This window comes from Podarcis bocagei (genome assembly GCF_964188305.1).
Source record: "Podarcis bocagei genome assembly, chromosome: 12".
NCBI classification, from domain to species: Eukaryota; Metazoa; Chordata; class Lepidosauria; order Squamata; family Lacertidae; genus Podarcis; species Podarcis bocagei.
The window spans coordinates 43,483,792-43,500,796 of record NC_138137.1 but is presented as its reverse complement, the minus strand read 5'-3'; positions in this window follow the sequence as shown (position 1 = coordinate 43,500,796).

The following is a 17,005-nucleotide window of genomic DNA, read 5'->3' as shown; positions in this document are numbered from 1 at the left end:
GGGCTTTTCCTGTTTGGTTCCTGCCCAAGTGAAATAAGGGAAACACATCTCCTTAAAAAAGCTCTTCAGCTGTTGCTGGTTGCTTCATGGGAACCAGGACAAAGACAACTGTTGGTCATTGTGTTTTCCCACCCCTCACCCCCATCCTGTAGTCTGCAATTTTTAAAACAGAAATGAGCATTACAAAGTGACCTTTGGCTATCTCTTCCTGCAATGTAATTATAGAACCGTGAGATGGGCAGACTACTTCTATTTGTTCTTCAGCATCAGCTCTCAGGTCTGCTTTGGATCTTGGTGGATCACTTAGGCTGCACATGTATGACTCCTAAGAGGCTGTCCAAGGGACACTCTGGTGCTCTGACATGGGTTGGAGCACCAACATTGGTAGGACCAAAAAGGAGGTATTGGGGTGGGCAGGCATGTCAGGAGCAGACTGAGAAATAGCTTAGATCCAAAACTCAGCCAGCTGACACCCCTCAAACCAGGGAGACATTTTGACAAGACCAGGAGTTGCTCCCTCTGGTTTTCTTCCCATTGTTCTCAATGCAAGGTAATTAGTTGAAAAAATATATTTAAAAGGATGGAGGAGCACAACTGCATTTGAAGCATCTGCCTCCAGTTTTACTTACACACACACACACACACACACACAGAGAGAGAGAGAGAGAGAGAGAGAGAGAGAGAGAGAGAGAGAGAGAGATTTCAGGCTTAATAAAGCTTTTTTCTTCAGCAGCATTATTATCATTGAAACCACTTCCATATTATGAAAAACACAGGCTGTAGGGCAGGCCGTTGAAAAGGGCCCCTTTAACTGGTAAATATCTAGGGGGAAATTATTAGATTGCACCACGGGCATGTTATGAAAGGGTCAAGCCCTAAACCAGGATTTCATTAGCCTGCCTGATCATTTTGGCCCTGATCAAAATAGTCTCAATTTCAATTGTTGGGAGGAAACTAATCAAGTGCCCGGCCAATATATTCTTGATTTTTCCACAGCCTTTCCTCAGAGTGGTAGTGCCAAGAGGAGGCAGAAGAGGAGACACCGGCCATTGAAGCTGCATGCTGCCAGGATTTTCTCTGCCCCCGGTTCCTCTCAATGTCCTGACATCATGTGTGCAACACATTACTTTTGGCAGGGTAATGAGGAGGTAAAGATCTTGAATAAGCTGGTCCTATGTTGCATATTTAACCCACCTGGGGGGAACTTCAGGGATCCTTGGCTATATCTTTTAATTTCCTTTGTTAGGGACCCATGGCTTAGTCTGCATTAGTCTGCAGTGTAAGAAGAAAGAAAGACTCAAAGATCCAAAATATTAAAGAACTAATGGTCCAATGCATTTTACAGATATTCTTCCCCATGGGTGCAACAAATGCAAACTATCACTGGATATTCAGGGAATAGAAGTGCTATTAAGGTATATATGAAAAGAATTAGTCTCTAGGAGAGGGTATTTGAAATGCATTGAGTCATTAAATCTTTAATTTTGTGACTCTCACTCATCTGCACAGAGGCTGGCTGGCCCCACCAGAGCATTGCTAGCATGTTACATGGGGATGTGCAGCTGGCCTTATAAGCTGTCCCCCACTCCTACCTCTTCCTCTTTGCCGCTGATGTTACACCTTGCCCTCTCATCCCTTCTGTGGTTTAGCCCAGTGTTTCCCAACCTTTTTTGGGCAAAGGCACACTTGTTTGAGGAAAAAAATCTCGCGGCACACCACCATTACAGCCCCGTGACGTCAGCGCGCAGCGTCACGCCGGGAGGGACGCACGAAAGTGAAAGTTTTCAATTTTTTTCCCTCCCCCTTGCCGGGGAACCTCCAAGCTTTGGGGGTGGGGGAGGAGGAGGCAGCAAAGCGAGGGACTGAGGGACGGCGGCAGCTGAGGCGGCAGCGGCTGTTGTGGTGGTGGCGGCGATAGCGGGCGGAGGAGGGGGCGGCGGCGGGGCCGAGGTGGCCGGCGGCGGCGGGGGAGGCGGCGGCGGGTGGAGCAGGAGGGCGGCCGAGGCCGGTGAGGGAGTAGGGTTGCCTGGGGCTTGAGGAGCCGTCGCCGGGAGTTGCTGCTGCTGTTGTTGCTGCTGCTGCCCGGACATGCCGGCCTCCTCCTCGTCCGCTGTCTCGCGCTCCTCCCTTTTGCACGCGCTGCCCCGCCGCCGCCCCATTGGCTGGGTCCTGTCAGCTGATCCTGTGTTATTTCCTGTGTGTGTGTGTGAGGGGAGAATGGAGAGAGAAACCTCGGCACCACCACCGCGGAGCCGCCCCCGGCTCGACGCGGATCCTCGCCGCCACCGCCTCTCACCGCCCGACTCGCCCGCCTCCCTCCCACGGCACACCAGCCAACGTCTCACGGCACACTAGTGTGCCGCGGAACACCGGTTGGGAAACACTGGTTTAGCCAGTTGCCTTTTGGTGCTGTATGGGGATTTTTGAGGTGGTTTCCCGGCATGTTGACCACATTTTCTTTTCACCAGCTCCATACTGGTTGGGTCCCCTGCCAATCGGCACTTGTTGTCAAAACTGAACAGGCAGCAAAGAGGTTTAGCTTAGCCCTCACCCAAGGGCACCAAGTCAGTGACAGTATCTTCAACCAAGCTTACTGCCAGTCAGTTTGAGGGTGGGTAGGATATGAGACAGACCTTGGCCATAGCATCCCTACGAGTGGGAGGGACAGTGGGAGGGTGGTATGTAGAGGTTGCATTTCAAGCAAGCAGGTAACTAAAGCCCCTACTCAGCAAACAGTCTGATCTGTGGCCCAAGTTAGGGTGCTGTTTCCTGGGGAAAGGGTGAAGGAGACTTGCCTTCCACCATCACTATGTTAGGCTGACTGCATTGTTTTCTTATAAGTCCTTGGTTTTAATAAAGCTCTGGCCTTGACTTGCATGTTCATTCTGTGATGTGGGGCCACCTTTAAGACTCCATCTCTCCTTTCTTCTTCTTCTGGTAGTGACACCTTCCATCCTTTCCTCCTAGTTTTCTGCACTGCATCAGTACAGACCATACAGACTGGAGGCTGCATGGTGGAGGTCTTCCAAGTCTGTGCTTGCTCACTTGGCTGGCTAATTCCACTGCTGGCCTTGTTTCACATCTCTTGAAAAAGAACAGAAGACAAGACCTGCTGGATCAAGCCAACATCTCATTGAATCCAGCATCCTAGAGTACTGTGGCCAGTTCAGGACACTGCAATTCAAGAAGGATATTGACAAGCTGGAACGTGTGCAGAGTAGGGCGACCAAGATGATCAAGGGTCTGGAAACCAAGTCTTATGAGGAACAGTTGAAGGAGTTGGATATGTTTAGCCTGGGTAAGAGGAGACTGAGGACTCAGCTAGATTGGTAAAGAAGAAACATTTTATATATGTTGTATATGTGATATAACACGGTGACACCAGATGGCGCTGTGGATTTCTGTCTTTCCCAACCGGATTTCCCTGTGAGTTTACAACACGTTTAGCTGAAACGCTTCTTTGATGTGTCTAGATCCAACCTGAGAGGAGATATGATAGCCATCTTCACTTTAGGTGAGATTCCTGACTTCAAGGGGGTTGAATTAGATGACTAGATGACCCTCAGGGTCCCTTCCAAGTCTACAATGCCCTTACTTTTCAGAGGATGCTAGTAGATAAGAAAGTGTGGCTTATAAGGTTCATATGTGTTAAGTCCTTGAACAAGTTTTGGCATAGGGTCCCTTCAGACATATAGTGGGTTTTTCCCTGCCTTCCCTCAAACCTGATACTGTTGGTAAACTCTATAGCAAAGCTCCTTCAAAAGTAGTTTTAGGATAGCAAGTTTTAAAATGCCATGTGCTCCAAATTAGGGGCAGGCTGCACATGTTCAATAATTTCTTTTGGTGGTAGTGATCTAAAGCCAAGCTTATGTAAAAAGAGTGGCCTTTTTAAATAAATAAATAAATAAAAAGATGGTAGAAGTGTGATGTTTAAATTTAACAATACTCCTTTAAAGTTGGTGCTTTGAAAGAGAACGGCTGCCAATTTATGGTAATTTTAATGCCTCACAACCTTGAAAGTGTCCCTTTAATTAGCCTGTAAAAAATGAGGTAGCTTTTGATACGTTCGCTTCGTGAAAATGTCTGCAGGCTATCCGATATACGATGAATGTCAGCATTTGTCACTGAGAAGATTTTGTTAACAGACACTATGTGACTCTTAAAGGTTGAAGTAGACGTATGCCAATGCCGAACAGGGGAACAAAAGCAGTCTGTACAACTGCTCTGTGCTGGGGCTGAATAATGAGGCTAATTGGGGGGATTGGGAATGACTTTACCCTTCCCTGAGTCAAGCCACAAAGTCAATAAAATACCCTGAGTCAGATCAGCTCCCCACCAAGCCTCACATTGCTCTGTCACACTGTTTTTTCTGTCCTTTATATTTGTCTGTCCATTATATCTCTATACTTTTCTATATCTCTGTGTTTCCCTACTCTAGGTCCATGGGCTTTGCAGGAAGTGAGGCTGTCTAAATGCCGCCTGCAAAGCACAGAAAAGCTCTGGGTTGGTTAAAGGAAAGCAGCAATTAAAAGACAGACAGACAGAAAGAAAAGCTTCTTTCAACTTTGTAAAGAAATTGTCAGCTGTTCAGCTGTTCTCTGGAGTGAGCAATATTAGGAATATCACCTTGTAATAACTATTGTAATAACTATTGAAGGGCACCCCTTTCCAACAAAAATGAACTAAGCTGGTTGGTGTGAAGTTGCTAGTGCTAATATAAAAAATGTACAGGTAAGAATATACATTACTTGGCAACTTCTTTTTTCAGGTAAGAAAGTGCAAGAGACAATCTCCGTCCCTTGAAAATATGAAATCAAATTTGATAGATATATGGAGATTAAGACACCCACAGGAGAAACAATTTACATATCATTCAGAACCAAACCAATCTATGTCGAGAATTGATCAAATTTGGATTTCGAACGAGCTAACCTTAAGAATCCTCCAGGTAGAAATAGAACCAAGAGTAATTTCAGACCATAGCCCGATTAAACTGGAGATTAAAGGCTTCGAAGAAAGAACGTTTAGATGGAGGATGAATGATAGCCTTTTTGATGATCATAAATTTGTACAACAGGCACAGAAGAAAATGAAGGAATACTTTATGGATAACTGTAACAAAGGTACAAAAATGAGCATAGTTTGGGATGCAAGCAAGGCAGTGATGCGGGGACTTTATATACAACAAAATTCAATTAAAAGGAAGAATAGAGAGAAAGGAAAGAAAGAAATCTTAAAACAAATTATGGAATATGAGCAAAAATTAATTGAAAATCCGAACAATATGAAAGTTAGACAAAGTATCAAGGCCTTGCAAACTCAGTTTGCTATGATAATAAACAAGGAGGTGGAATGGAACATTAAAAGATTAAGACAAAAGGATTTTGAATTTGCAAATAAATCAGGAAAATGGTTGGCTTGGCAGACTAAGAAAAGGAAAGAACAAAGTATAATAAATAAAATTAGAGTGAAGGATGAGGAGATAACTAGCCCCAAAGGTATTAGGAAAGGATTTTTGGACTTTTACAGTCAATTGTATAGGAAGAAAGAAAAGAATAATATTAGGAAAATAGAGAGATATCTAAAAGAGAAAAAGGTGCAAAAGATTCCAATAGAAACAAGAGATAGGCTGAACGCCCCGATAGATGAAGAGGAAATTAAGGTGGTTATATCAGAGCTGAAAAATGGGAAGGCCCCAGGACCGGACGGCTTTACAGCAAGGTACTACAAAGAACTGAAATTAACTTTGATAACACCGTTGAAAGAAACAATGAATAATATTTTAAAGGAGAGGGAGATCCCAGAGACTTGGAAGGAAGCGTATATAACTTTTATTCCAAAAGAAGGTGTGGATTTAACACAAGTAAAGAATTATAGACCAATTTCTTTGCTAAATACCGATTATAAAATTTTTTCAGGAATAATAGCAAAGAGACTGAAAAAGGTTTTGCAAGGAATTATTCATGAAGATCAAACAGGTTTTCTCCCACGAAGACAGATGAGAGATAATGTGAGAAATATAATAAATATCTTGGAGTACCTGACAGCTAGTAATGAGAGAAGAGCAATGCTAATGTTTGTTGATGCCGAAAAGGCGTTCGACAATATATCATGGGACTTTATGTTAAAAAATATGGAATACATGGAGATGGGGAACGAGCTCTTTAATGGAATAAGGGCAATATATACGGAACAAAGGGCAAAACTGTTAGTAAACAATGTGATAACAGAAGAAATTAAAATATCAAAAGGCACTAGACAGGGATGCCCACTCTCGCCATTGCTGTTCATCATGGTTCTGGAGATTCTCCTGAATTCAATTAGAGAAAATAAAAAGATAAGGGGGGTGAGGTTAGGCCGTAATGAATACAAAGTCAGAGCCTTTGCGGACGATTTGGTTATAATGGTGGAGGACCCGATAGATAATGCAACTGAGGTGATAGAGGAAATTGAAAAATTTGGTGAGGTGGCTGGGTTTATGTTAAATAGGGGAAAGACAAAGATCTTAACAAAAAATATGGATCCAACAATGCGGGAGAGGTTACAACAACAAACAGGTATCGAAATTGTTAAAAAGGTTAAATACTTGGGTATTTGGATAACAACCAAAAATATCGACCTATTTCAAAACAATTATGTACCGGTATGGCATGGAATCAAGAAAGACTTGGAGAGTTGGGGAAGGTTAAAACTATCCTTCTGGGGCAGAATAGCAATGATCAAAATGAACGTGTTGCCAAAAATGATATTCTTATTTCAGATGATCCCAGTATTAAGAGGAGTGAAGATCTTTAAGGAATGGCAAAGATTGATATCAAGATACATCTGGCAGGGCAAAAAACCAAGAATTAAATATAAATTGTTGACGGATGTAAAGGAAAGAGGAGGATTTGCCCTGCCAGACTTGAGGTTGTATTACGAGGCATCATGTCTTTGCTGGGTGAAAGAATGGATAAAACTGAAAGACACAAAACTATTGGACTTAGAAGGATTTGATAATAGATTCGGGTGGCACGTGTATTTATGGGAAGAGAAAAAAAAGGGCCACAAATCATTTGGAAATCATATTTTCCGGAAATCGCTAATTGAAGTATGGGATAGATATAAAAATATATTAGAAAGGGGGGTCCCACATTGGCTCTCTCCAGTAGAGGCCATGGCAATTAAGAAAATCAATATGGAGAGTAATTGGGCAACGTATGGGGATTTGGTCATGAAAGAAGGCGATAAATGGAGAATAAAACCATATGAGCAAGTAAAAGAACACGTCAATGTTTGGTGGCAACATCTTCAGATAAGTGATATGTTTAAAAAGGAGATAAAAGATCGAAGATATAATGAAAAAGACTCAAAATTTCAAATAGAAATTATTAATAATGATTACAAGATAATATCTAAAATGTACAAAATTTTACTGGAATGGCAAACGATGGATGAAGAGGTGAAAGAGGTGATGATTCACTGGGCAAGGGATCTGGGGTATAGTATAGAGTTAGAGGAATGGCAAAAAATATGGGCTGAAAATTTGAACTTCACGGCATGTATCACGTTGAAAGAAAACACTATGAAGATGGTATACAGATGGTATATGACACCGGTGAGGCTTGCAAAAATGTACAAAACTTGTAATAAATGTTGGAAGTGCAAAGAGAAGGAGGGCACATTTATGCACATGTGGTGGGAATGCAAAAAGGTAAAGGGGTTTTGGGAAATAATATATAGTGAGTTAAAGAAAATATTGAAGTATAACTTTGTAAAGAGACCAGAGTCTTTTTTGCTGGGAATAACTAGAAATGCAATAAATAAGAGGGACAAAAAACTTTTCCAATATGCAATAACGGCAGCGAGAACTCTGCTGGCTCAAAGATGGAAACAAGAAGAGACACCAACTCTGGAGGAATGGAGAGCAAAGTTAACGGATTATGCGGAACTGGACAAATTAACGGGAAAGATCAGATATCAAAAAGACCATAAGTTTTTGGAGGACTGGGGAAAATTTAGGGAGTATTTGGAAACTCTATGTGAGGATCATACAACGCTAGTGTGTTTTAAAGAAGCTTTGTGAAACAAATCAGAAATATTGCAAGAAAGAAAATGTAGATAGCAAATTTATTTAAAGGTGATATAATAACTAAGAAATGCGTAGGTAGAGAAATAATCACGGAAGATTACTAGGGGAATTGTGGGAGGTCCAATAAGTGAACTATGTGATGTGCAGATTGAATGTTTGGAGATTATAAGGAGAAACCTTTAATAAAAAATATTTGGAAAAAAAAAAAAAGAAAATATGAAATCAATATGGATTTGGGAAGAAAGTGATTCCCTTTTACTTCCCCCCGCAATTGTCCCGGGACCTGCAATTTGGCCAATTTTAATTCATTCTGGAGGGGACCCTATACCTGCAGAATATGGGCTTATCCAGACTTCCTTTCGTGTATCACATTTCTAGGCACAGGTCTGCACTTTAAAGCTCCATGTCTGAGCACTTTTCATAGCTGTCAACTTACAGATTTGAAAATAAGGGACCAGCAGCCAAAATAAGGGACCTGCAGCATCACCTGTTCCAGGCACTCCAGTCCTCCTGCAGTCTGGTCAAACTCATGCTGGTAGCTTCGAGAACACTGTCCAACCAACTTTGTAACCAGAGGTTCAACTGAATAGAATCTGAATCACATGCACCACAAGGCCTATGCAGCCTCAACTTAAGATGGCTCCCCAGCCTGGCTTTGCACTGCAAAGTTTGCAGCAGCACGTGCAACAAAATGGCATCCAGCATTCAAAAAACCCCTCAGCTTGCATTAACTAGCCACACACAAGGCATGCAAGCTCCACCCCCCAGTCGTTCTTAGACTTCTTATTGGGTGAGCAACACAGCCAAGCAACACTGCTGGAGCCTCCCTCCTCCCTGGCCAGCAGGGAGGGAGGGAGAGGAGCTGCTTCCTTTGAAATTTAAGGGACATAATTTAAGGAACATTTAAGGGACATCCATCAATAAGGGACAGCAGCGGGACATGGCGCTGGAATAAGGGACCGTCCCTTCAAATAAGGGACACTTGACAGCTATGACTTTCTTTTTTGCCTCAGCACTTTCACGGGGTGTTTGCCTCCAGAAGTGCAAATATTAGGACATAACATTAAAGAGGGGATTTGCTCGAGTCTGTATGTTACTGCAACAGCTGTTAGGTGACCATCTTTTGTAGACTCTATTGCTTGCTAATGCTAAGTAGTGGTCAATTAATGTTTCCTCGATGGAACCTGATAGCTGGTGGTGGATGTTTCGTCAACTGGGCTGGGGCTGAGAACAGTGTCCTGCAGTGTGTGTGTGTGTGAGGGAAATTTGGGAGAATTGCAGTGTAACCAGTGAAAGTTGCAGTTATCTGGAAGCAGGAGTTGTGGCATTCTTTAAGTGGATGCTGTTTGCTATACGAGATGCTGGTTGATGGTCCACCATTGCATCTGTGGTCCTACGTCTAGATTTACTTCACTGATTACACCATAAATTCACATGTCTAAAGATCATTTATATATTGCAACCAGAAAGGCTCCCTGCCTCCTCAGAATAAGATTTGAATTGTGTGTCTTTAAAACTGCAGTCATATAAGACAAGCTTTTGTGCTGTGCTAAATACGGCGCAACTTTCAGAATTTGAAAGCTAGTGTGTATGTATATTAAAAGCCTGATTTGAGCTTCATAAAAGTGGTCTATGAATATCCGTAAAATACATTTTCATTTTACCATCTGCAAAAGCCAGTTAGAATATCAAACTGGAATGAATCAATAAAAACAGAGATGAGAATTCAGCCCACATATGTGGCTTTAAAAAAATAAAAACACCAATCGCACACACACTCTCTCACACACAGGGCAAAGAGTGTTAACTGTGCATTCAGTTGACAAAAATGACACGTCCGCCCTGCTCTGCTGAGACAGGCTGGTGGGGAGGAAGATTCACAGCATTTGTTCATTTAAAGATAAGGATAACTCCCTGCGCAGAGCACCACAAGCAGAATGCAATGAGCATTCCATCCCTCCCAAAAATTATTCTGCTCAAGTCACTGAAAGCCACATCCTCTGAATTCTTTATGAGAATTTTTACTCATCTCCATTCTGAAACTTCTCTGGTAATTGGGGGCTAAGGTGATTCTTCAGAATCTTTTTGTATTATACAGAAGCAGACAACTTGATCAGCACCAATGCCACCTTGGAAAAGTGGGATGCAGCCTTTGGAGCTTTAGTAAAGGCTGATCATTGTTGAGGAACAACATATGAATGGACTACTTAGTTGCTCTTTCTCTGAAGCACCTGGAATGATCTTTGCACCTATCTCTAGGGGACTGAAACTGATTAGCTGGGTTGACCCAAGAGGCCTTGCTGCTTGACACAAAGGAAAAGGTGGTGCCCTTCCATTTCATATGCAGTTGCACTGTGAGGTCCTGCTTTCAGCCTGGTTGGTCACTGTGAGATCAGAATGCTGGGCCAGATGGCTCTTCAACCTTGATCCAGCAGGGCTCTTTCTATGTTCCTATAGCCTTATGTAGTATCCAGCTAGATTAGCAAGTGAGTCTTACTTCAGCACTGGCAGCAGGACAGCATCCTTTGCCACACCTGGGAACAGTGGGCAAGCTTAGGGTAGACAAATTAGAAGTTTCAGTGGGAATAGTGGGAGTTTCTGGCCAGCCCTCGGCATCTGCTGCTTGAAGGAGCTGCCTCACTCTGTCTCATGGTAGGGCTGGACCTACTGACTAGTCAAGGGCAGCTTGGGAATCTATGCGCCAAGAAGCTGAACAGCAGCATTTTTGCATATGGCTGGGTGCCAATTTCAAAGTGCATATGCTTCTCTGAGGACCAGGCCTATCTGCTTATGTGCTGGGTTCTGTGGTTCCATAAAGCCTGTACATTTCCCTAAAGAATCAGATTGCACACAGCTGTGTACAATTTAAATGTTGTGCCCCAGCAATGTATGTGACATTTCGAAAAGGATCCTAGGTCACAGTTTTGGAATGGTATAATGCATCTCTTTGGTGTGACAAAATTTCTTCGATTAGCTCAGGCATGGCGAGACCTTCAGCCAGCCTTCCTCCTATTTTCTCCAAAACTGTGACGGTTGGGAACGTCTATTTTAAACCAAGAGCTGAAATTCTCAAGCCATGAATAGCAAACTATTGGTATCCCCAGGGATGGATAAACCAGTCAATTTCAATTTATCTCAGTTTCTCATCTCTCCCCCACCTCCAATCTGAAGTCCACTGTTTTTGTTGTTACTGTTATTAGCAGGGCTTTTTTTTCCAGCCGGAACTTGCTGAGGCTGAGTTCCAGCATCTCTCAGATGGACGCCGTTGCCATTCTAAGAGAATGAGGCAGGCGTTCATGGTGAGTTCCGGCACCTCTTTTTCTAGAAAAATATCACTAGTTATTAGTATTACATTTATTGCCCTCCCCTTACAGCAGGGCCCAGGGTGGGTTGCAAGAATTTAAAAAACTACTATTAAAAATTGTGAAACCAGCCTCAAACAGTTAAACCAGGGCAAGCCCTCACCAAAAGCTGGGAAGGTGCCTGACGCGCCACTGAAGGGAGGGAGTTCCACTACTTAGGGGCTGCCACAGAGAAGCCTTCTCTGAAGTTATCTCCCCACAACTTCTGAGGGAGGTGCAACAACTCAAAGGGCCCCCTCTGCTGATCATAACACCTGAGAAGGTATGTAGGGAAGGAGGCGGTCTCTCAGATATCTGGGGTTTAAGCTGTTTAGGGCTTTAAACACATGATATAGTGGTGGATATAACAACAACAACAACAACAACAACAACAACAACAACAACAACAACAATAATAATATATGCATTTTTTGCACACTTTGCTCCAATATACACATTGTTTTGTTTGTTTTGCTAGAGAAATACCCTGCAATGTTCAGAGAAGTGTTAATTTCAAAGGATAGCTGTATTTCAGTTCAGGTATTGTTTCAGGAAGTGAATATTAAGTAGATTTGCATTAAAATGTGATCTGAAATGAATTCCTACGCCATCCTTGGGCCAACTCCCCACCACTGCTTTCATTTCCTCTGGAGTTCTGGTCCTGTTAACAAGAGAATCCATATAGTGATTCAGTTATTGACATAATTTATATTCTGAAAAACAAATATAGAGGGGCTCATTTGAGGAAATCAGATTCCCCCCTTTTAATCTGAAGCTCAAAATAGTTCCTGCGCCAATTTCTCTGTGCCTCTATCATTTATTTCCTTGCCCATATCTTTAAATACAACTGCCATGCTGAAAGCTATAGATTTTCAAAGTGCTCCAGCAATGACAGATGACTTTTACCTGCCTTTTGCTATTTCCTTTCCAGGATTTGTATTCAAACTCAATTTCAGGACATGTTTTCCTAAGACTGACATACTAATATTGATACTTGCTTATTGCTGCAATAATTTTCAGGAGACAGAGGGGCAGGAGAGGGGAAAGGGGACCTTGCTCAGGATAGGATCTGTAGAACCAAAGTGGAATATATTCCTTTTTCCTTTTTTGCCTTCAGCTTTGAAGGCTTGGAAAGTCCCATTATCCTGAATTAAATTGGCTTAGTCTAATGCATGCAGATGGCAATTCCTTTGCAAGCTACAGCTGTCATATTTTTGTCCTCAAAGGGAAAGCAGCAGAAAGAGTGTTAGCTCTCGACAGGCAACAAACAGCAGGCTTTCATAACAGAAAGGTGACAGAAGGGGGTCTGATTTTGCAGGAGCTCATCTGTCTGCAATGGGATGCACTATGATACTTTTAAAATATCTCCAATGCAAATCCCTTCCTCAGACTTATTTGAGGTGGTTGTTTTTCTAGTAAACATCCTCCTTGCCATAAAAGATTCAGGCTAGCTCACTTGCAGTGAACCATTTTCTGTCAGTGTAGGAGAAGAATGAGGAGCCTGTGGTCTTCCAGATGTTGCTGGACGACAGCTCCTATCATATTGGCTGGTGATGATAGGAGTTGGAGACTGACAATGGGCTCATATGCACCTCTGGTTGTCCCACTGAATCGGAACCAATGTTCTGCAGCGAACCTGACTGACATTTTTCCAAAACAGCTGGTTTCCCAGGTGGAAGCGGAGGGACAAATAACATCTGGGTGGGGCACAGATTCCTTTGCCAATTGGTGCAAGTTGGAAATTGGTGGAACAGCCCAAATGTCTACAGGGCATTTCTGTCCATGGATGGGGTGGGGAAGAGTTATTGGTTTGTTTTGCTTTTGTTCTTGCTTTTATTATGTATTTTGTGTTTCTGTCTTGTATTTTTATGCTGTGAACCACCTGAGATCTACGGATGAAGTGTGGTAGACAAATTTAATAAACAACAACAGCAGCAGCACAGGGTCTTCTGTCAGGGGTGAACTTCTCCCCCCCCCAATAATTATTTCCCCACAATCTGCACATCAAAGCAGGGAATGAATGATTTGATGGGCACTGTTATACAGTGGTTTGATGGGGGCACTGTTATACAGTGGTTCCGCTCCTTCCTCCTGGGCCGTGTTCAGAAAGTGGTGGTGGGGGATGAGTGTTCAGACCCTTGGGCCCTCACTTGTGGGGTGCCTCAGGGCTCTGTCCTCTCCCCCATGCTTTTTAACATCTATATGAAGCCGCTGGGAGAGATCATCAGGAGGTTTGGGCTGGGTGTTCATCAGTATGCGGATGACACCCAACTCTACCTCTCTTTTAAATCAGAACCAGTGAAGGCGGTGAAGGTCCTGTGTGAGTGTCTGGAGGCGGTTGGAGGATGGATGGCGGCTAACAGATTGAGGTTGAATCCTGACAAGACAGAAGTACTGTTTTTGGGGGACAGGAGGCGGGCAGGTGTGGAGGATTCCCTGGTCCTGAATGGGGTAACTGTGCCCCTGAAGGACCAGGTGCGCAGCCTGGGAGTCATTTTGGACTCACAGCTGTCCATGGAGGCACAGGTCAAATCTGTGTCCAGGGCAGCTGTTTACCAGCTCCATCTGGTACGTAGGCTGAGACCCTATCTGCCTGCGGACTGTCTCGCCAGAGTGGTGCATGCTCTGGTTATCTCCCGCTTGGACTACTGCAATGCGCTCTACGTGGGGCTACCTTTGAAGGTGACGCGGAAACTACAACTAATCCAGAATGCGGCAGCTAGACTGGTGACTGGGAGCGGCCGCCGAGACCATATAACACCAGTCTTGAAAGACCTGCATTGGCTCCCAGTACGTTTCCGAGCACAATTCAAAGTGTTGGTGCTGACCTTTAAAGCCCTAAACGGCCTCGGTCCAGTATACCTGAAGGAGCGTCTCCACCCCCATCAGTCTGCCCGGACGCTGAGGTCCAGCGCCGAGGGCCTTCTGGCGGTTCCCTCACTGCGAGAAGCAAAGCTACAGGGAACCAGGCAGAGGGCCTTCTCGGTAGTGGCGCCCGCCCTGTGGAACACCCTTCCAGCAGATGTCAAAGCGATAAACAACTATCTGACATTCAGGAGACATCTTAAGGCAGCCCTGTTCAGGGAAGTTTTTAACGTGTGACATTTTACTGTATTTTTGGTTTTTATGGAAGCCGCCCAGAGTGGCTGGGGAGGCCCAGCCAGATGGGCGGGGTATAAATAATAAATTATTATTATTATTATTATTATTATTATTATTATTATTATTATTATTATTATTATTATTATTATATTTGTCTTCTTTGGAATACAAGGAAAAGCTTTCAACATTTTGCAACTTCTTAAAGGCAATGCCCAGCAAAAGAAAATAATGTTTCTGATGTCAACAGGGATGTGTCACCCATTGCTTATATAAATGCCTTTAATTTTAGTGGTTTGGGGCCACTGCATGTATGACATCTTAAAAGTCATTGCCAAAGGGAATAAGCAAAGGATGGGTTGCCAACTGCTCAGAAGAGAAGCAATCTCTTGCGCCTTTGTGATCAGCATTATCAGATGCAAATACATGCTGATCAAGACGCTGTTAAGGCACAGGAGCAGTGTCTATTAAAATTGCGGCAACCCTCACATGCTGGTTCTCAAATGCATGCATATTTCTGAGGCTGCTCAGTACCATTTATGAGTAGAGCTTACTCCCAGGGAAGCATGCAGAGAATTGGAGGCCGGTTGCTTTGCAACAAGGATATAAGGAAAGCTGGAAAGCTATGTTTTTAAAACATCTGCTCTGAGAATGTGGTTCTCCGATTTGTGATTTCAAATTTTAAAGTTCCACAACAAAGGAAAAACAAACTTCTACGTTTGTATCAAATCCTGACACTTCTGGATGACAAGAAACAAAGAATGGCTATGAAGATACAGTAAAGTACTTTGGAGAACTGGCTGCAAACCAGATTTTGGCTGCTTTACTATGAATCTTCCCCAGAGCAGATCCCTGAAGCATTCTTTGTTGTGGCTTTGGAGAGAAATCTTGTCCGACGACCAAACAGTATGATGAGAAATACAGCTGGTGTTGTATGAATGTCATGCTAAATGAACACAATGATGGTTCTGCTTAAATAAAGGTTATCTCATTTAGATTCTTCCCTAAAATCCCTTCTGGGCGGGTACAGTTTTGCTCAGACAAATCAATGGATGAAGGAGAGAACTCCTATGCTGATAGCTAAGGGTGCGAAATATGCCAATAAAACATAATGAAAGAAATCTTCTCAGCCATCATTTGTATTGGACAGTAGTTCTGAAACTCTCATCTGGAGAGATGTTAGAAGGTCACTGTGGTATACTGGGAAGAGTCTGACACTCTAAAAGGAGAGGTCCTCTTGTGGATCAGTACCTGGTTAAGAAAAAGGAAGCAAAGAGCTTAAATAATGGGCAGTTCTCCCAATGGAGGTATGTGGAAAGGAGAAATCCCCAAGGATTGGTGCTGAGCCCTATGTTTTTTAACTTGTTCCTAAAAGATTTGGGTAGCCAAGTTTGCTAATGATACAAATTGTTCTGGGCAGTTAAAACAAAAAGACTGTGAAGAGCTTCAAACAGGTTCTCTCCAAGCCAATTTAAATAGGCAGTAAAATGGCAAATGCAATTCCATGAAACCAAATGTAAAGTGAGGCACACCGGAGCAAAAAAAGGGGGAAATAAACCATTTTCACATATATGTTTAAAGGGTCTGTACTGGTGGTAGTTGACTAGGAACCAGACCTTGGGGTTGTAGCAGATAGATCAATGAAGATGTTGATCCGGTGTGTAGTAGATGTGAAAGAGGCACATCCCGTGTTAGTGATCATTAGAAGACATTGTCAATAAATATTGCAAATATCAAAACACCACTATACAAATCTTTGGTACAACCTCTTTGGGAACTGTACAGTACTGGTCACCTTGACTCAAAAAGGATATTATAGAGCTGGAAAAGGTTCAGAACCACAAGGTCCAAGTCCAACACTGTAACCACTACACTACACTACACTGGCTGTTGCGAAGCACACACATGGGTTACGCTGGCTTTTGCGAAGCACACACATGGGTTACGCTTCCAAAGTTACTTTGGGCTAAAAAGTTACTTTGGGCACAAGGAGAAGGGGATGACAGAGGACGAGATGGTTGGACAGTGTTCTCAAAGCTACTAATACAGTGGTACCTCAGCTTAAGTACTTAATTCGTTCTGGAGGTCCGTTCTTAACCTGAAACTGTTCCTAACCTGAAGCACCACTTTAGCTAAAGGGGCCTCCTGCTGCTGCCACGCCGCCGGAGCACGATTTCTGTTCTTATCCTGAAGAAAAGTTCTTAACCTGAAGCACTATTTCTTTATTAGCGGAGTGTGTAACCTGTAGCGTATGTAACCCGAGGTACCACTGTATGAGTTTGACTAAACTCCGGAAGGCAATGGAAGACAGGAGTGCCTGGCGTGCTGTGGTCCATGGGGCCACGAAGAGTCGGACACGACTAAACAACTAAACAACAACAACAAAAAGTTTGAAGAAGCTGGCCAGCATGACACCGGGACACGCCATGTGGTTGCTGTCAGAGAATATGGCTGCTGTTAGCAGTCAATCCTTATTTTTCCTGTTTAATTTTTC